We start from the raw sequence: 21,741 nt of genomic DNA on the forward strand, positions 1-21,741 counted from the left end.
AAAATAAAGATACATGAAAATTATTTTTAAGTGGATTCAGAACACAAATTCATCAGCATTACACAAGACAGTCTGGGGTGCATAGGGCTTCTTCCCAGAAAATTTAGACATGTAATCCTTAAATAAATAACCCTTTGTAGCTAGTCTGTCCTGCTGCAACTTGGTGGAACACGTGACGTTGCAGTTATCTGCCCTAGCACTGACACAGTAAGTTTTATTGTTGGTTGGCTGTTCTTGGCTCAGTTGAGACTGCCTGCTGAAGGTTCAGAAGCTGCTGATTACTTGAGGAATTAGGCACCAGAAGACCTTGGCACTCAGTACACTAGCAAATCTGTCTACTAAATGTTTTGATGTAGCTACACCAACCTTACTGCCTGATCCACTTGCACCCCCCTACTAATCCATCTCCATCTTGATAGATAGAGATGACAGAGAAACATCAATAAGTTAATATTGTTCCTTACCAAGGCTTAATACATTAAACTATCCCATGCCAATGAAAGAAAACAGTACAAACATCTCAAACATATTTACACACAAAGTTAACAATGCTCACTTGCTCAATAATATAGCAATTCATTTCTTAAATCAAGTGCTTTTTTACAAGATGAGAAGAGAGAAATTAATATAAAAAGGTCCTCACTTTTTTTAAAGCCTAATTTGATACCAAATAATTCTACTGAAAAACAGTTTTGCTACTGAGCAGGTTTATTATTGTCACAATGTTACTTGGGCCTTTAACACTGTATTTCCATGTTTTGAAATATTAAGATTTCCTTTAATGGTAAATTATGACTTTTCTGATGCGTTGTACTTGTTTGGGGGATAGCTAATATCCTCTGTCATAATTTTTTGGTCTCAGATGATTACAAGCATGTCATCTTTAATTCCATCTCACCGTAGGGGTTTGTCTAGCAGCACAAGCAAAGCAATGTTCAGTGAAATCCTGTATTCAGATTTTTCCTAGTAGAGTTATTTTGATGAGCATTATTTTGATGAGGGATATTGTAACTGAATGAAAAAGGAATATACAAAATAGAGACATACAAAATAAATGCAGTGAGCACGTAAGATTGTAACGCTACAATATTTAGCATCACTAACTATGAACTTGTATTGCTTGATGCTAACCTCCTGCAAACCTTGCTTCTCATCATCCAGCAAAGTACAAATCTTAGCTAACTTTTTCTTATAAAGAATTTGCATTTACAAGAACTTTGCTACCATTCATAATGGTGAAGTCTGCATCGTGATTTCCATGCAAGACTCATAGGAACAGCATAACCTAGCTGTGGATGTCATTTTATCTCATGAATCCAGCCTTCAACTTAACTCATGCTAGATGAAAACAAATCTTAAAATATTCTATCCGGCACCAGCACAGCATCTTTAAGCAGCACCACCTTTCTATCACACTTTATTTCTCTTTGCATTTAAGGCAGCACTGTCAGTAATCATTCAACATTTTTCCTTACTCCAGCCTCTTCCTGAAAAACACAAACCCAGCAAATTAAACAGAAATGGAGTTGCCAGGAGTGAAGCAATCAAACTAGTGGGCTTGCCAAATAAACCATTACATATTTAATCAAATGAAAACCACTTAAACAACTAACTGTGATTGAGCCTACATGTTATGTGTGCTATATTACATTACAGCAAATGAAAATCTCTACAAGGCAGCATTAATGCAGTTGCATCTGTGTTGAAGATGAAAGAAGTGACAGCTATATAAATTAGAGATTGTTAAGTTTGTGGGTTTGTTTTTTGTTGTTGGTTTTTTTTGTTTTTTGTTTGTTTTTTTTTGTTTTGTTTTGTTTGTTGTTGTTGTTGTTTGTTTTTAAAGAAAAAGGCATTTATACAGAACTCTCCAAAATGCATCCACAGACCTCTGGGAGCAAAACATCTTGATCTTTCCAGTACTTCATTCCAAACAGTCTGAAAACAGCACCAGAGACAGGTTTTACACAGAGATGGGCCCAGATGGAAAGTTTCCAGTTTGAATGTGGGTGTATTTAAATTTGTAACTTTGGCTTATGTTAATAAGCATTTTAACACTTATGCCTCCTGTCACAGGAGGAAAAAAACAGTAGGCTTAGTTACTGCATGATAAATAGGAACAAAGGAGAAAGAACAACAAAACTAAGTGAATCTCAAAGAACTTCCTGGCCAACCTCAGCTTGGCTACAGATAGGGATGATAATTCTTGTTACCATAATACAGATCATCTTCATGCAGAACTTAATGATGCCTTTACCAATTTGAGAAAGACTGCTTAACTGAGTGAGACCTAAAAACTAATAAAACTCCCTCTTCATAAGCAGACTTGCAGAACAAATGTATTTTTTTTCCAGTTGATTTTAAATTTTACATTTGCAACAATAAATTAAGGTTTAAAATACTGAGAAATGTTCCCTCACACACAGCTGTCCATCATGGCAAACTGAGAAGCAAAAAGATTTTATACTACCTTCCAAAATCAGATGAGGATTGATGGCACCTTTGATTCTAACAAGGCTTAGGAAAGGCAGTTGTACTCTGTTGAGAATGGTGTTAAAATGACTTTCCACACAGATAAGTGACAGCAGCACAAATACTCAGGAACAACGTGTCACAGTTTGATTAATATGCAATCCTTTAGATCTTCTTTAGTTTATCCAAGGTTTTGGTTCACTCTGGGGTGGTTTCTATTAACTTATCTCCATTCTGTGTAAAATCATCTTTCATACATTGACAGAACTTTGCCTTTGAAAATGATAGTTCAGCAAGAGATGCAAATACATGTAAGCACTACCTGTACAATCAAAAAGTGACTCATTTGTAATTGGTATTAATTATATACCACTTGTAGAGGCATTTAAAATGTCTAGTCCATCTGTCTTTCCTTCCTCTCCTCATGCTCATTCCTAATATTCTTTCAACTGCTTCTAGTTGCATTAGCTGTACTTGTCCAACACATGACAGGATGGGAAAAAAATATATCATGGATCAAAGTATTGACTTGAAAAACTCCACATCACTGACAATCTTCAGCTTAAGAGTTAGGCTAAGGGTTTAATGAAAGGCTACAAATGCAGTACAAGACAAATAGCTGTTTCTTACAAGCCTCTTTACCGTGGAAGGTCCCCACTATCATTCTCCAGCAGCAATAAATTTCTGTGGGAATTAAAGATCTCTCAAACCACCCCATCAATCAAAATAACATTGTTAGATACCACTAAATACTGCCTCAAGGGAAGATGCTGCATATCCAAAGTCCTGTTAACACTGGCAACTGGAGAACCCCTCAGTTTCCAAGGAAGAGCAAGCTTTCAGCAGAACTGCCCTGCCTCAGTGCTGTTATTTTACACTATATAAAAAGCAGCAACAGTTGATCTTCTCTCAGTACCTCCCCATCACCACTACCACCTCCCCTATGCTTCTCACTTCAGTCTATTAAACAGTATCAGTTAACAGCCCACCAAGAGTGGTTATAAGTTATTACCACTCAAATACCCAAAAATCCAGAAGCACTCTTTCAGTGTGGCAGCTTCTCTCTGTTTTAGTATCCTGAATCCAGTAACTGTTTCATTAGGGATCATTAAGACCCCTTGGCTTTGCTCATCACTATCCTCAAAACTCCATCTCTTTTCTGAAAGAAGAGAGGGGTGAGCCCAGCCTGGGATTTCTGCCACCCACGTTTCACTTCAGTTTTTGCCATTGTAGACTACAAAGTCATCTTGACAAACACTTCCTAAGCACAACTGGATTTTCCTCACAGTTTTTAATTTAGGTTTTCAGAACTGTTGTAGTCAGATATTCTCATTTCAAAGACTAGCACAGATCATTAAAGAAAGGGTTCATTTACTCCTAAGAATCTTGCAGAAAAGCTTCTTCCCAATATGTGGCCTTGCTCTAGTCCTCCTTCTTTCTTCCATAATCACTATTTGCAATTTATTATATTTGCTTAATTAAACGTGGCATACAACTGATCTTAAGTCTCAAATTTCAACTTATCCTGGTCCTTGTACAAGATGTTCTCATTTTATAAATTAATTGACCTGAAGCATGGAGAAGATACTAAATCTTCTCCTGGTTAGTATAGCCTAATATAGCTACTGTAGTATTATTCACTGTTGTGTAACAGTATTTTCATTTCACAGCCCTATTTCCAACATATTGCAATACAAGGAAACAAAGTGAGAGAAAGGAACTGAGGTGTTTGCCTCCCCAGAAGCCAGGTAAGCGTAAAGTTAAAAGAATTAGAATGAAAAAAAAATTGATAGCAAATTCCATTTAGATATGAAACAGTATATCAGTGGCTAACCACTTTGTGCGTTGAATCTTGCCTGCAGGGTGTGAAGACAAGCCAAGAAAAACAGTATTTTTCCCATCTTGTCTCTTCTTTATGACTTCCCTATATCATTTGTTATACACAAAGGCTTTGTATATAAAAGGTTGTTTACCCAAATTCCAACACTTGATTAAATGGAAAGAAAAAGGCAAATAAAGATACTTAGTATTAGGAAATGACTTGTGAAAACACAAGCCTGTGAAATCAAGGAAAAGAGGGGCAGTTCCCTTAAAATCTCCACATCTTCTGCTTCAAAGTTATCATTCTATTTGATTACTTTTCATTAAGCATGCCAAAATAGGCAACATGGGATTTCCGGAGCACGGTACCTTTAGTAGCCAAGGGTTTAGGGATTTGTTTTTCTCATTTGTTTGCTTTTAAGATGAGGAAATAGCACTGGTGAAGGAGGCACTGGAAGCTAGGCCTCATCCCAACAGGCGAGTGTCCTGCAGAGCCACAGCCTCACTGTGCCGTCCCAGGCCAGTGGGCTCTGCACCCACAAGCACCACAGAAAACATCAAGAAAATGACAAAGTTCGCATGCTCCTGGAAGACATGGGATGTGGGTTCAAAGGTCCAGGGACGGAGCTTCACCCAGAGCCCCTGATCCTCAGAAAGTGCTTTAACCAGCAAGTGAGAGGTGGCGAGCACTCCCACATGCAAGGCCCGAGCTGCCACGCAGCTGTGCACAGGGTGCCTTGTGCTGAACACCACATTGCTGGGTTATAAGAGGCCACAGCATGCTTGTGACATCCAGGCTCCTTATCTTTATCTCACCTGCGCATTCCAGAGAGATGTTCCTAGTTACAGACTACAGACATGTGCTGCTGCAGCTGTGCACAGAAACACAATGTTAGGCCCAAAGCAACACCTGACAGACCAGGAGCAGCTGGTGGGCTGTTAAACACCTGAGCAACTGGGTGCTGTTTTGTAGATCACTCCAATAGACTTTGGCACCTATACTTGGTTTAAAGGAAAGAAACTGGGGTTTGGGATTTTTTTTTTTTTTTTTTTTTTTTTTTTAGAATCTGGCCTCTAGTTCTGGAGGTGAAAAATCCAGCTTAGAGAGTGTGTTATGCCTGTGGTGATGGCCTGGAAGTGAAACTGAGCACAAAGAAAGCATCTGTCACCCCCCTGAGATAGTCATAGCTGGTCTGGTGTCACGGCAGACCCCACTGGAAAAAAAAAGGGGGGGGGGGGGGGGCAGCAAGAGAAACCAAGCCAGACAAGGAAGGAAAATAAATAAGTGCAGAAATACTCTCTCCGAGCTGATGTGCTGGCTGGCTTAGGAAGGGCCGAAATTATTCATTGGCTGTTCCTGAACACATCCTGACAGAGTACGTGTGGTCTGCTGTCTGGCCAGAGAAGGGAAAGAATCCTTCATCCTGCAGTGTAAATGTCAGAACTGCATGCTACCTGCCATTTAGTCACACGCTATTGTTTTATCAGATGCAAGGTTATTTCATCACGGCCAAGGTGTGTAGATGCGGCAGCCTGGAACTTTTTCTGCACTGGCTGATAAATCAGTGAGAAGCCCCAGAGCCCATGCTGGAGATGAGCATCAGGTGTAACGTTTCACTGGCCAGCTCTACCCAGCCACACAGTCCAGGCTACGCAAGGGTCAGGAACATTAAGTAAGGAAAAAACATCTGAAATACATCAGCCTTACAAGGGTATACTGCAGGAAGACAAATGGAATTAAAAATAGACTTTTCCTCAAACTTCAGCCAAAAGAGTTGAAATAATTTTGAGATGATTCACACACATTTTTGCTTTTGAATTGTGTACTACGGAATATCTAGAGTTGTTCCTAAAGCTGGATTTAACCACACTCCTTAGTGACAGGTGTGATACAAATAGATGATAATTTGGGAACTAACACACATACCTTTTAGTAATATGTTAATATTTTTATATTCATTTGTGGGTTTTTTGTTTGTTTTGGTTTGTTGTGTTGTTTTGGGGGTTTTTTTTAGGACACAGAGGGTCTCACAGGCTGCAATAATAGATGAAAGAATTGCAAGTACAAATGAGTAAAAGCTGTAATTGTTTCATACAACCTTGAAGGCTACTCAGAAGCTTTAACAAATAAACAAAGTGGCTGGCTGCTTATTTTGTAGAGTCATAAGAATTATTACACTAATTCCCTGAAGTTTCCGCTACCTCAGGTTCTATTCAGAGAGAGAGTTTTTACATTTATAATTCTCATCCTTAAAATTCCATCCAATTTGAGTAGGCTCCTGTGGGACAGAAATGAATCTAATATATCTTGCTATAAGAGAATGTATTTAGAGATGCTATTGATCCTGCTCCTTTCTGATTTTGTTTTTTTCCTTTTTACATATTAAGGCAGGAAGATACTAAGGCAGGAAGCAACACTGGGTCTTGTCCAGCCTGAAAACAACCTTTAAATTCTATTCACTTTCTCTCACATTGAAATCCAGTATCTGGAGATGGATTAAACTATAGGCAAGCTTTGACTCTTGGTCTAAGGAAATAGAGAAAGGGAGAAAAAAAAAATACTGTGTACTCCTGCCCTAACCTTTTATTATCTTCTGTGTAAGCACAAGGGAAACATTCTTTGCGATTTCAATTTGCTAGCTTTTAACAGGCAGCCACTGGTTATCCAACATGAAGTTATTTTTGTGGGAAAAGCTTACAGAAAAGAACTATTCACACAGTATATCTGAAACTAGCAGAGGAGCTGGTGAACACTGTTGATTCAACAGAATTTCAGCAGAATCTCTTCCCTGTTTGTAGCTGTCAAAAATCATCTCTACTCTCTAGGCTGATTTACTTCTTTTGAACCCATCTGATGTGGAAACTTCGAGTGACCATTTTATTCATTACCCCCCTGCCCTGACAGCACAGATTGAGAAGAGTTAGGACAGCAGTAATGTTACATGGAAATCAGGACTGTAGGACAAAAAATGGTAAACTTTGGTTTCATCTTTCTATCGTAATCTGTGAAAAAGACAAGCTATCTTTATGATTGAAATCTACTTTTCCCCTCTAAAAGTGATGCCACCAGTTTCAGCTAGCTAGAAAAGCTATATGCCTGTTAATACTGGTTCAAAGGAAATAAATCAGCTCTATGTTTAAGTAATTGCCCCAACATAGCTCCACTAAAATGCCACCACCAAATAGCCCACTCGTAACCACTCTAAAGAAATAACTCTTGCCTGGATGCTCTTCCATTTGGATTCTGCTTCTGTCTGTATTGTTTTTCTTCCACCTACCACCCACAGCATAAACCAGCAGTAGCTATAACTAATAAAGCAAGTACAGTTATAGAGGGAATCAGGCTACCCCCCTAAACCTTCTCTCAGGACTGCTCCAAAATTCAGTTGCTGAGAAGAATGTATTCCAATATTGATTCCCAAACAAAGACACAGCTCATTACTGTGGTGTTGCAAGAGAAAAGATAAATAAGATCATGTGTCAGACTGGAGAAACATAACCTAAAGCTCTTTCTATCTATGGTGTTTCAACGAGAAATGTCTTCACAGCTGCTTTTAAGAACTGCAGCAGAACAGTTCTTAACAGCAGAACAAAGAGGCACTTGAATAGAAGTTGCATCTGTTCTGTTTAAAAATTAGAGGAGAGAACTAATTTAAGCAGCCTTATAACTATGTGAAAGATCCTAAATTTGTTAGTAGTTAAGGTACATTCTATCAACTCTTCCCCTGCTGTCAAGGAAAGAAATGCATTTTGATTTTGCTTTCCTGGATGCAGTGAACACTGATGAGCACTGTCCTCCAGCCTTGTTAACCACGACACTGGTACCCAGACTCTACCATGGGACACCCAAGCTAGGATCTCACTGATCCCAGCCAAAATGTACAGAAGGTCCTGGAAACATTACCCAGGTTCCTTCTGGAGAAGAGGAACACAACATGGATGAGCACAGAAATATGTTTTGTGGCTTATTACACTAGGGATACTTGGGTATTGTGTTTGTTTTTTGTTTCAAAATAAGGAAATAGTAGTGCCAAGCACAAGCAAGAGGAGAACTGATGCCAGCCATCTGCCATGCAGATGTCTTTAGGTCCTAAGCATTGATTTTCACAGGCTTTCCTCCGGCCCAGGAAAACAAACAGCCTCAGCAGAACTAGGATGCACAGATGATGTGGTGCCACTCTATTTTCCTTTGCATATTTTCAGCATATTTGCTTGAGCAAGATTTAATCTGTTCAGTTCTCTAAAATACAGCAATAGAAGAGAAGAAAAACATTAGAAATAGAAACCTCAAGCCTATTTAAAACAAAACAAAACCAAAAAAAAGATAACAGTACAATGTTCTTCCTTTTCTTTTAGGTATAGGAGATCCACTATTAAGGTTCACAAGTTTGACAAATTCCTGTCTTCCTCATCAGTCTTTAGGTATATTCTTCCTGCCTTATTACACTGGGAAAGAGTCCATAAGTATTTTTTGTTTGGCACATTAAAAACTGAGCTATAAAGTATTAATTCAATATCAATTTAAATTTAACTAGGCAACTTCATAACTACAACAAAAATTCAAATTAAGAAAATGGGGGAAGGGAGATCATCTGGGTTCACCTGAGCTTAAAACCATTTCCTTCTACGGGACAGAGGAATTTATCACTCCAGTGATTTCATTTATTAAGGTGACATCTCTATTTGTAGTTTGCTTGTTTTCCCCAGATATACACAGGAATCTCTCACCTTTAAAAAAAAATTAGATTTAAGTGGTAATAGCACTCCATACCCTGAATCTACAATTACTTTATTAATTATACGTTGTTCTCAAAGCATAATTATGTAAAGTGCAACAAATTTGGTCTGATTTAGTTTTCCCTTATGTGGCAAGAGTACATTCATATTTAATAAGGCCACAATAACAAAAGTGAAAGTCTAAACTCCCTGCACTGCCCATGGTTATGAAGACCATAAATTAGAGCTTCTGTTTGGGTCCTTTGAGGGAAATGCAGCAATTAAATATATATATATATCCAAAAATTACTTCTTTTTTAGTAGGCGAATAAAAAAAATAAACATTACATTCCAACAGCTTTACTACAAAGCTGGTGATATTTTCACTCAAAGTCACATCAATGACATTTATTATATATAAGCTTTCAGATGAAACACTAAAAACATAATATCGTTTTAGCCTGCCAGCTATAGGCCATGTATTTTTTAAAGTGTTCTCCTTAATGTTTAGCATTCTTTAATAGCATGTTAGCTCCCTTCTCCCTGCCATTTTAACCACATCCAGGTTTTTCGTAAATCTCTTTATTTAAACTCTCAATTTGTCAGTTCTATAGCTATAGTCACTGTTTTGGACAGAAGATCCTGAAAACAGAAAAACATGTCGGTCTAGACTAGAGAAATCACAAAAGGGGCTGATGCAGAAAGAAGTTTTGCTAATAAATTCAAGATTGTTATTATAGATTTGTAAATGCTCCTCGGTGTGCAAAAATCTCTTGGTCAGCATCTTATGAAGGAGAAGGGAAAAAAGCAAACAAATACCCAAAATTATCAGCCAGATTCACTACAGGCAGCACAGTTCAAGCATCATTTATTGAGACATAGAGGGGCAGCTAGAGGAAAAGTATTGATGAACCAGGTTAATTTGTGACACCTTTAAGGGGACCCAGAGTTGACAAAGGAACTTTTGAACGTGAAGAAAACCCAGCAACACATCAAGAAATTTGTGTAGGAAATACGTGCTGTGAGGAGTCACGCTGCAGATAAGGTAGAAGAGCTGTGACAAGAAGCTTAAATCTGAGGCAAGGGGAAGACAAAGAGGACTGTGACATGACCAAATAAAAAGAGAGCAAGACAGAGTGATAAATTTCAAAACTAAGATTTTCTTCCCCCCGCCCTGTAACCTTCAAATAAAACAACCCCCATCTCTCTCCCAAACCCCATACTGTGACTTGTGAGAACAATTCGTTATCCACATTAGCCTTGTCAGGCTTTATTCTGGAGCACTATCAATGCACAGCCCATAGACCACAAAAGTGCTGGAGGAAACCTATACAAATCAGGCTTCAAAACAGAGGCAATAACAAGGTAAGCATGCCGCTTCAGCAGATGGCAACCTGCACAGTCAGGGAATTTGAAAGAGTTTCAGTTCTAGCACCTACATTTCAAATGAATTTTCCTAAGGACAGGAAGAGAGGGAGTTTGAGAAGCTGAGAACTTCCGTAGATCATTCTCCAAAAGGAATTCAAAAGCCTGTAATAGTCTATCTTGTCTAATAGCCTTATCTTTGTTTTCTTAAGGGCTTTGCCAGCATCTCACAAACCATTTTTGAGAGTTGATAATATTGCATTTTTCTAAGAAAACAGATGTCCCTTTTGCAAAAGCCACAGAAAAGAAGCAGAATGGAGAAGGATTCTGGTGGATTCTGATGGCTCTTTTCCATCAGGTTCACTTACATCCAGCTCACAGAGAAAGCTAGGCAGGTCTAAGAGCCCACACATGATATCACTGTAAGACTTTGATTTTTCTAGATCTTTCATCGTTTCCATATCTGGTATCTTCATGGGAGCAAGTTTAGCAATAACAGACTAACGTTAGTGTAAATCTGTGCATTTCATCAAAGTCAGCCTGAGTACATTAAACCAAAAATAACCAACTCCTCTTGGTACACATTGCTCTGATGCCATATTCCACCCATGCTTTTCTCTGCCTCTTCCTAAACTACAAGTTTCTTCTACTATTACAAGAAAAGTAAAGTTCTCTTTATTTTTTTTTGTCTCTATGATCCTCCCTATTTTGAGCACTGCTGATTGCATGAAATTTGGCACATGAAATATGGATCAGAGTACAAAATAGTCTTCACAACCCTCTACATTAAAAAAATCAAATCTAATTAATATTTATATCTGTGTAAAAAAAATGCCAAAGATGATGCATAAGAAAAAACTCAGAAGAAACCTGGAAGCATCTAAAATATTAAATCAAAACTATTTATCTGAAGTGAAGATAAGCTGAAGGAGTTTACAAAAGAAGGGGAAGCCGACAGTGATGAATGTAGCAATTTGGAAACTGAGAAGGAAAGTAAGCATGAGGAGGAGAAGCTATGGAGGAGGAGAGCAGGGAGGACTAATAAAAAAGAGAGACTTTGGAGGGAGGAAAAGAAACTAAGGGTAGCTCTGTATGCATAAAACCGTTTTCAACAGCAGTAAAAGAGAATGGGGCAACCTCATCCCTCTTCTGACTTCAGTGACCTCAGTAGAGTTAAAAGGATAAAAGAGGCTGTAAAATATTAAGCTAAAGTCTTGGCACCCAAACACTCTCAACCCGTTGTACAAATAGCCTGTCTCTCTCATGGGTTTTTCAGTTCCAGTATCTAAACACAACTGACAGACTTATAGCTCGATGCTAAGCAAGGCAATCTGGATTGCTCAGGAAAACGAGGTCTTCCCGTGGATGTCAGCACTGTGGAGTTGGGGTTGCTTCGTCCTGCTCTCTTCCACTGCAGCACTTGACATACAGCAGGTGAAGCTTTTTGGTCTTTGTCCTAAACAACCCCACTTTCTGAATAAATACGCGGGCTGCTGAGTGATCTCCTCGCAGTGGCTCAGGAGATGTGCAAGAATGAATTGAGACAATTTCGCAGCAACATCCAGCACCTGCTGTACAGCTGCCTGTGACTGCAGCAGACTGGATTCAGAGACCCATGTGTTTCCTGCCAATCCCACAGCTTCAGTTGTCTTTTCTGCTGCAAGGTAGCAAGATATAAAAAATGTAATCGGGAGGGGGGGAAGGCAGACGCAAAGGAAAGAAGGCTACTGAACAGGATGATGCACACAGAACACATTAAAGAATTTCTTCATACCCCAGGCTTCATTATCACCACAGGAAGCTTCACAAAATCAGAAATTAATTACCTAACAATAAAAATCACTGATATAACAGATGTTAATGTCCATTACCATATTCTGAAGCTAGCTAGATAGTTAAACAACTCTGAAGCTGTATGAACATTACCCCACAAAAGTCATTTAAATTCAGCTAAAACATTTTTGGGCACTTGTATTGTATCTCTGGATTGCTAATGGCTATGTCCAACCTCTTCCCATCTAATCAATACATATTTTCTTGCCACTTTGCAGATGAGTTGGTTTTTATCCCAGGATTTCCTAGCAAAAGGCAAAAGAAAGGCACTGCTGGAAGTATTTTAACTTTGCAAGATACTGAATGCCACTAAAATGCTTTGCAAATTGTTCTATTCAAGTCCTTAGATCTATAGCTCTAATTTTTGAATGTCTTTGAATAGTACATTACTTTTTTTCTTCTTCATGCAGCCTCTCTTGTACTGCTTATCCTGCACACTTCCCACACAAACCACCCACCTTCTTCCATGCCAGCCTGTAAATGCTGTGTGTTCTAGCTGAACAGCAAAATAAAACCTTTTCATGCCACCAAATTGGACAAGCCATCTTCAAAAATAAATAAAAGTGCAATCCAAACAGACTGCCAACATAAACCAATGATGCTCTGGCCCCATGGGTTTGCCAGCTACTGAAGAGATCAGACAGCCTCAGCTGGAAACACCAAAGCTGAGTCATACAATTTTAAGAGAATACTGCATTTTACTTTAGCTCTTTATTCATAAATGAAGCTAAATACTTACATGCCCTCATTAATATTTTTGAACCTATGTTCTGCTCTCTCCACTTGGCATGGTTTAATGCTTATCTTTCACCTCTCTCATACACTGATTTTTCACATAAGCATCAATACATGACAACAACCTGAGAAGTTAACCATCAGTCAGTTGTTTTCTGTCTGTACCACCTCAGTAAAAATGTAATCAATTAGAGACCGCATAAAAGAACTTGAGCTTATCCAGATAAAACACAAGTTTGTAGAAAAGGAAACCAAAGCTAAAAGACTTAAAGTACCTTCGAGGTTTAGAGAAATGTACAAGAAATACTATGGTGGCAGTACGACATGCTAGCCCAATGGTTACTTGTCCATTTCTTGTGTTTGAAATAAAAATATTTAAGCAGCCTTTGTAGGAAACGACCTGGAGATACCCCCCCCCCCGACAGTGGAGCATGTTAGCACCCTGCAGAACAAGGCCACAAGATGCCTCATGGCCCAGATTGCCCCTGGTGGAAAGAGCAGATGCTCTGCATGCAGCTCAATGGCCAGCAGTGCCCACAGCTGCTTGCACCAAGCAGCCACAGGACAGGCTTCAGTCAGGAGGATACTGCTAACAGCCACCCTAGCCATAGAGCTTGCTTTCTTTTTGTTTTTCAACAACCCACTTGCAGTTTTGCTATCTGGCTGCTCATATCTGGCCGCTCATACCTGGCCAGACGAGCTAGTCACCTGTTCTACCAAGGTCCACATCAGTAGAAACCAAGAAGCATTTGGAAAGCAGCACCTGAGATGAGATTAGTTGTTTTGGTCCTGGTCCCAGCAGACAAAAGGCTACACTGTCACTGGTACACCCTAACAGAAACTTTAGGAGCAATAAAATATAGCACCAAATTCAACCCATCAATTCTGTTCCTACACAAAGCACGGGCACAATCAGGAGAACTGTGACCTGACAACCTTCTCACAGTTATCCAAGGAGTGGAGGCACCTTTTCAATGTGGACAGATAAACATGAAACTTAGAAAGTATCTCCCTTCTTTTTATAAAAAGTTCCCTTGGTACAAATAGCTTGGACTTCCTACTGAACGCTTAGTTTGCATGCTTAGACCACACACTGCTTCCTGTGACCACTGCTGGCTGGGGGAAAACATGTTCATTCAGCTCCAGCCACACTAATGCTGCATTTTGAAGCCTTGGTGGAGCAAAGAGTTGACAGATCATCAACATGAAGATGCCAATTAGCACGCTTTACCTTGACAGCCACTGCATCTTCTGAGGAAACCAGGGAAGGTTTTACATCTTCTCTGGGAATAAAGTTGGTAGTAAACTCTGGAGGTTCTCATTCCTTTTGAAATAAAGCTTGTTACTCTCCCTCACCAAAACTGAGGAAGGATGGATCCAGAAACGGGTGAAAAAGCTATTTTAATAAGGCAAGACAAAAATGGGGAGTGATCAGAGGTCAAATTAAGTCAGATTGTTGGGAAATCACTTAATTAATGAAGAAATACATGGTTTGCTGCAGTCTTAACTTTTAAAGAGGAACAGCAATATTCTTTATGCAATCTATTTGTGATTGACAATAAACTATAATTTTCCTCTTTATTAAGAGGAAGAAAGGTATCAGTCTGTTAGTAGTAGACAATGCATTACTCTTTCCAACAGGAGAGATCCTACCAAAGATACTATGAACAGCAGTCTCAAAGAAGACTTGACTGCCACCAGCCCTTTGAGCAATTTCTTATCCAGCTTGACAAGGTCTATAACCCTTAGAATGGTCTAGGATAGAAGACAATGTCATAGAAAACCTGGGCACCCATTTACAGTTCTTGTTAAAAGGTACAACATGGAACCTTTCAGTTCCGTGGAAACTGATGATGGAAAACAAGTAGAAATTTCTCTCTAAAGTTTTCTCCAAAAGATTGAAAACTTTCTGACTTTCTGACTCCAAGCTGAGACAAACAGAAGATGGGTAAGCACTCTTGTGACTGCTTTGAGCCCAAGGCAGCTTCACAAGGAGTTACTCCACTCAATCACAGAAGTGCAGGGCCTCTGTCCAGCTCATGCGGACATCACCAACCTTATGTTTTCTTCCCCAAGCAGCACAAAACACATTCTGATACTTTCATCATAAATAAAACAAAGCATAAGGGTGAAGGTATTTTCACCAAATCAGTTGGCATACTGACTTTTCATCGTGCCCCCTGTGAGCAAGCCTGCTAGTATTCAGTAGGACATAGAGAAATGCCCCAAGAATCCTATAGGCATTAAGAAGTATCAGTTATTGTTAAGCATCTATTAAATTCTGTACAAATTTCCTATAAGGGATATCCTGCTTTTAGCCAGGTGGCTTGAAAATAATTTCATCATTTAGCCTGAGGCAAGGGGAGCACAGTAGTGATCTGTCCATTGTGCCTTGAAATCATTATAACAACCGTTACCAAATTTTGAGGCAGTTTTATTTAATGGCATCCATCACAAGTTCCTCACCACTTCACAGGTACTGTTGCAGCATCGTGCTCACGTGGGCAGGATAACTGAATGATCAGACTCCAAAGGGCAGTGGTAATTCCTGCCCTGCAGCAGTGATTAGCACCAGAAAGGTCAAGGTTTAAAATGAGTTTTTGCTGTTTCACTTCATATGAGCAATTTTGGACTAATAGCTGTCCCATCTCTTATTAGTGTTGAGTAGTAACTCATACAATGAAAGCCCTGCAAGGCGCACCTGACAATGATTTCATTTTTTGCTCCTAATACCTTCAGGCACTCTTCCCTGAGCTGGCACAGAAACATTATTTACATTACAGTTAGAAAGTAGATAGATACCACATTTTGATTGCCTTCCTGTACTGTATGTCTAGGATTCACAATTTGCACTCAGCCAAGTGGTTGAATGCCCAAGAGACTCTTACTACTAAATACAGAGTGATCTAGACAAATGTTACTGGTCTAATCATTTAAACTTCTCAAGGGCACCAACCATGCAGACACAGATCAACAATTTCAAGGTAGATGCCAAAAAAAAGCCTGTTTTCACACTTATCAATTTGCATGTTTGAAGCAGTAATATTCTTCCTTACAGTTACAAATGAGAAGCTCGATTTACTGCTGATGTTTTTTGAAGTTGACATTTGCAATTCACTGCATTCAAATCAAAATGTAAAGGATGGCATTATGACTTTTAGCAGAGAGGCTTCCAGCACGACTGGAGGGAATAGCTTTCTACCCTGAATAACCACCACCACTTGCAACACTAGGCTCAATTCTGACTTTATCCAGATGCATGTGAGTTTACACGTGAGCTCTGATTATACACAGGTTTTTCACTTCTAGCAGAGAACATATGCACTCCTGTATCATCAGATAGTAGCAGTCCTTTTAATTATCTTGTTCCCTTTGATTTTTTTTTTCTTAGGCTTTTCAAAGATTACTCTCCCTCTCAGAAATTATTACACCCAGGAAGATGGCATTCATTAAATATAATGAGGCAATACTAATATCAAGAACAAGGAAAGAAAATGGGTTGAGCACTTACCCTTTTCATACAAAAAGTAGAATGAAATTATTTTTATTGTAATCCTGGTATGGAGAGAGAGCCTAAAGTTTTACTTCCTATAAATCTCCAAAGCACTGTGTATATTTACATACATATTTATGGGGAGGGGGGCAGACTAAGTTTATCTTCAGATTTTAAATCTCTTCACTGAATGAAAACTGATCTGCTTCTTTCAAGAAACATGATTCCTGGGCTAAACAAGTATCTGTGCAACACCCACTCAATGCAGATAATCCAAATATCCAATGAGAAGATTCTTACTTCTCCCATATGCCATTTCCATTTAAATATTCTAGTATATCTTTTCAAGCGTAACTTTCTCTCCAGTGAAATAACTGGATTGTACTAGCTATACTTTCATGAACAGAAAATTAGAATTAGTACAATAATTACAGAAAATCTCTTGAGATGCCAAGAGATGCAAACAACGAAGGCCAAAGCTGAACTAAGGCATCAAAGTTCTTTGACTCTCTGAGAATATCTACTCAATATTATCTGCAACTTTGGAAGTGATGTTACTCCTCTATGAATCCAATAGCTGCATTAAACTGATAACACATGTCTATATATCTTAGGGAAAAGTAATAAACCCTGCTGTGAAACACTATTTCCGTAGTATCTTGGAGGAAAGATAACTTTTTGCACAAACTCATTTTTCATTTCCATAGCATTGTCTTCTCTCTCAAACAGGATATAAGATGATTCCACAGACAACTTCAAAAATGAGAGTTTATCCAAACTCACCCTTTACACAAAAGCTGCCCATCTTAAGAAATTAATAAAAACAGAAATGCATTATATTCGTCCAGAAAGACAACACTATGTATCAGCAGAGCTAAGCTATTTCAAGTTCTTTTCAGGGCAGAAACACCTTCCACCAGTTAAAAGGACAGTTTAGTTGAGAAATAGCTCTTTTACAATATAAGTCACTTTTATATCCACATTTTCTGGGGGGTAGGAGAGTAATCTGAAACATTATTAACTTCATCATTCTGTAGAACTCAGGAATGGTAATTTTCCACCTTTGCCCAAACTGGTTGCCTTTGCATTACCATTCAGACATCACTGTATTGCTATATTTTTTCCACTTTGGCTAGAAACATTTAAATAAGTCTTTGTAGGTATAGATATCAACTTCCACATTGCAGGGAAATCTTCAGTGCAAACTGGACTCTCCAGCCCTGTTAATATTGTATGCACTGTTGAGGTCCACAAGGACAACCGTTTACTGTACTTTTACAACTTCCTTCTAATTTAATTTCCCATTGAAGATGGCTTTGAAAGATTAGCACTACTGTAATGAGATAATGTCATTATAATCCTACTGGAACAGAATAGACCAGAATTTGTTGCTGTTAGCAGTGTAACTGCAGAGTTAACACCACTCTTCTACTGCTGGGACAGGAGGGAAGCAAAGGTGCTTGACCCAACAGCCCACCCAAACCCCTGCTCCCACAATGAGGGATACAGCAGACAGTTTGGGCTCGGGCTCAGGCAGCAGCAATGAATTAAGTTCTCCTCTCTGATCCAGCACTACCAACCGTCTTCAGCTCAGCATTTGTAGTCTTGGGAAGCAGGGCCTGGTGTACGGCCTGCAGACAGGGCATACGTGCCCTTGGCTTTGATATAGACCCTTGCTAGTAAAGGGCATGCACCGTCACCGTACCAGCATGCTCCCAGCAGAACATTCATTTCTCCAGCTGCAGCTACTCCCTAACTGTACTTAGCAATGCTGATGTGACTTTAATGCTGGCCAGCCAGCAGGTATTTTCCTGATTGTAATTTTAATTATAATTTTCGGACTCCTTTCCTGCACAGTGTTACAGATGCTGACCCCAATTTAACAAAACCACTTTCAGTCATACAAGAAACTGCTCCTACCATTGGGCTACTCATGGTCTGAGCTGTAAGAATGCACTTAAAGACAATTCAACACTCCGCTGAATTAAAGTAACTCATTAGCTGGTCACCCACTGGCACCTTTCTAGGCAAGTCCCTGGCCCCTATTCTGTTCAGCAACCTCATCTCCCACTTATGACCACTGACCTGGAATTTCAAAATCTTACGGAATCTGTATCATTCCAACAAACTTTTTAGAAATAAGATAGTACTTCAGAACAAGACATGAGAGAAAGATCAAAGACCCATTCAGCCTGGAAGCCCATTTCAGATGGATATCCCAATGACTTGGAAAAGGTGCACAGCTCCCCTAGGACAGCTGACGGTGAGTAGGTATGCCTCAAGGAGTTTTAGACGGAGACAGTGAACCATCAATACCTTTCAAACCTTCATGATCCATAAACACGAACGTACGATGCAATTTTTTAGTTTTAAAAGGATTGGTAAACCTGTGGCAGGGAGCTTCACAAGAATACAAATACAGCAGTAAAAACACATCTTAACACTTTTCATAAAATGAAAAAAGAAAGGGGAAACACCACAAACTAATCTTGCTTTAAAACTGCAGGTTTGTGGTTTGGTTTGTTTTACTTTATGAAAAATAAATACAAAAAAATGAAAATAAGTTTGAGGGTTTTGCTTGGTTTTTAGGATATGGCAAAGATAAAAGCTTCCATTTTTCCCAGAACTCAGTAACTGACTATGAAAAAAAAAAAAGACAACCTTGGCACAAAGTTGTTTTGTTGTTGTTGTTTGTTTGTTTTTTTCCAGTCACGTTAAATCCGCCTTTTCCTTTTCCTAATTTTAGCAGGAGTAAGGGGTGGTATTGCATTCACTGTAACTATGGCTTTGATATCAACCACAAGTCACAGACATCCTCTAAGCCCCAACAGTAATCACCACTCTTCTCTGGAGCTGCAAGACTGAGACATGAGCTATCCTTCTCAATGGGTCGCTACCATTGTGATATCTCCAGCAAGAGCAATACTGCAAACAAGACAGAGGATGGACACAAAGGAAGACTAAGGGGACTGGGTTCTGTTTTTTGCCCACCACCCCCCCCCCTTTTTTTTTTTTTTAAGACATACACACACAAAAGCCCACAGAGAAAAGAAGTTCAGAAAACAAGTTTGAGCAGCTTTTCTTGAATTCTGCATCAAAGTGAGATCATTTCATTGCCTTGTTTTCAATGCAGCTGCAGGCAAAAAGTAGTGGAACTAAATAGTTTCTGTACATCTGCTATTGTTCTCTTTCAAATCAGTTTTTGAGGAGGGGAAGCATCCTGCCTTTGTTGTGCATGGTACGAGTGAGTAATCTTCCTCTAAGCTCACTTATGGAAATTGGCTCACCCAGAGGACAATGAGATTGTCCATGTTGGGCTAAGGAAGGCAGATCAATAGAGTCACGCTGTATTTTGCATCTGACAGCACCAGCTAATGGCTGTGTCAGGAAAAAAATCCCCATCATACACCTGCTACATGTGAAACGATGCAACTAATGGAAAGTTCCTGCGCAACTCCCACAGGGATCATCTTAAAAGCTAGCTGGTGAGACCGGGCTTCAGTTATCTTAACATGCACAAATGGCTGTTTACATTTGTTATTGTTCCTTCCCAATAAAGTTTATGTAAATATACTTATTTTACTCTGTTCTTTGTCTAGACGCTAAAAACTTCTCAGCGGCAAACAGGAATGGTGCTGCCACATCAGAAGGTTTAATGGTTATTTCTCTATCCAATGCATTTCAAGCCAGGGGGATTTGTTCCTTTCTCCCACACTAAGCTGGTATCAACCAGCTCAAGCAAGTGCATTTCTTTGGTTGAAATGCCAGCGCCCAGATCCCAAAGGTGCTCATTAAGTCACCAGAGCTACACAATCAGACTGCTGCACAGAGAAGCAAAACGATAAATACGCATGCTTAAGCAACTGCTGGGGACTTGAGCCTGGGAAGAGATGGGATGGTGTGTGCAGTGCTGCTCTAGTCAGGGGGCTGAGCCTGCTGCCTCTGGCTTTGATCCAGCTCTCTCCTAACCTTCAATAACAGCACAGCAGGAAAATAGAAAGTGTCGACCAGCCCTCTTCCCTGGCAAAGGGCTCCTGCCATCACTGCCCATTTAGAGACTGGGGTTTGAGGAAGGTCATGTAGGCAGCCCATGTGTCAGGCTGATTATCAGGGCAGTGCCATGCAGCAAGGGAAAGGAGGAACAGGAGGAATTTAAAAGAAATTTCCAGGGGGAAGACGATGAGGTCCCAGAATAATTGCTTCACAAGACAGTGAAAAATCTCCTGAACATTGGTCTTGCACAATCCAGTAAGCGATACAATCTCTAGTTATCACTGCCAGCCAGAGACTGGACTCCTTTAGAGATGAACTACTTTTATAAATGAATGTTTACTGCAGACAAGAAACAAACAAAGAAGTCATGACATATAGCGAGTACCACAGGCCATAAGTTTAAGTATGCTTCACACTAGGATGTAATTTACACAATGAAGAGCAGCTCCAACAGCAGAGGCTGAGACCAAACCTCCCAAGGAGCCTTGAACAACAGCCACCATGCCCACTCAAGGGCTGCCCCTGTTGCTGATGTAGGGTACGATGTTCTGACTTCAAAACTTCATCATGAATTTGGTAACAGCATCTCTTATTAATTTAAAAAAGTCACTTCTGGGGAAGTTTTGCACCTTGTTAAATCAGCATTTTTGAGAAGAAAGAACATTAGAACATTCACCACAAGGTTTTCCCTCAGCTCTAGCTGAAGTTTTATAGCAAAAAAAAAAAAAGAGTACCTTTGCCTGCTTAAATAAGAAATCACTGAAAATAGACTGCAGTGAAACATTTTACATCAATAAAATCATTTGAGTTCATCTTTCTTAGGTCTTCGCACTTTTTGTAAGACACTTCTGTGTGTCACTAAGAATTTTTCAGCAGAATTTGACCCAAAGTTTAAAAAGAAGTACGAAATTGGGTTATGGTTGTGTAAGACCCAAGACAGATACAGATGGAAAAAAGGAAAAGCCCATTCCACAATTTATTACTATATATATATAACAAAACTTGCTCAATGTATTAGAAATTATTTTCCTCTTAACTCTAGCCAGTATGAAATTTTATTTGCTCTGCATTTATTTTTCCATTACCAATGACATAGAAAGGAGGCTGCAAAAACAGTTCCTGTAAGTCACTGAATTACATTTACAGGAAAAATACTCTTCTTTGGAGTACACCACACTAGCAGAGATACAAACTTTTGGCTGCAGCTAAAACATAAAAACTACCAAACTTAAAACTACCTAACTAAGGGCAGAGTCACAAGTTTTCTTACTTATCAAGAAATACAGACCTAGGTAACAGGTATTTTTGCCATCTTC

At 39.3% G+C, this 21,741-nt stretch overlaps 1 long non-coding RNA gene across 1 annotated transcript in view; it reads right to left on the minus strand.

Moving 5' to 3' along the window:
- The window catches only part of LOC308177100, a 179,329-nt gene that overhangs the window by 115,069 nt on the left and 42,519 nt on the right, over positions 1–21,741 (minus strand). The gene's annotated exons all lie outside the window — the stretch shown is intronic.

The sequence above is a fragment of the Anser brachyrhynchus genome (genome assembly GCF_964034855.1).
Source record: "Anser brachyrhynchus genome assembly, chromosome: 13".
NCBI classification, from domain to species: Eukaryota; Metazoa; Chordata; class Aves; order Anseriformes; family Anatidae; genus Anser; species Anser brachyrhynchus.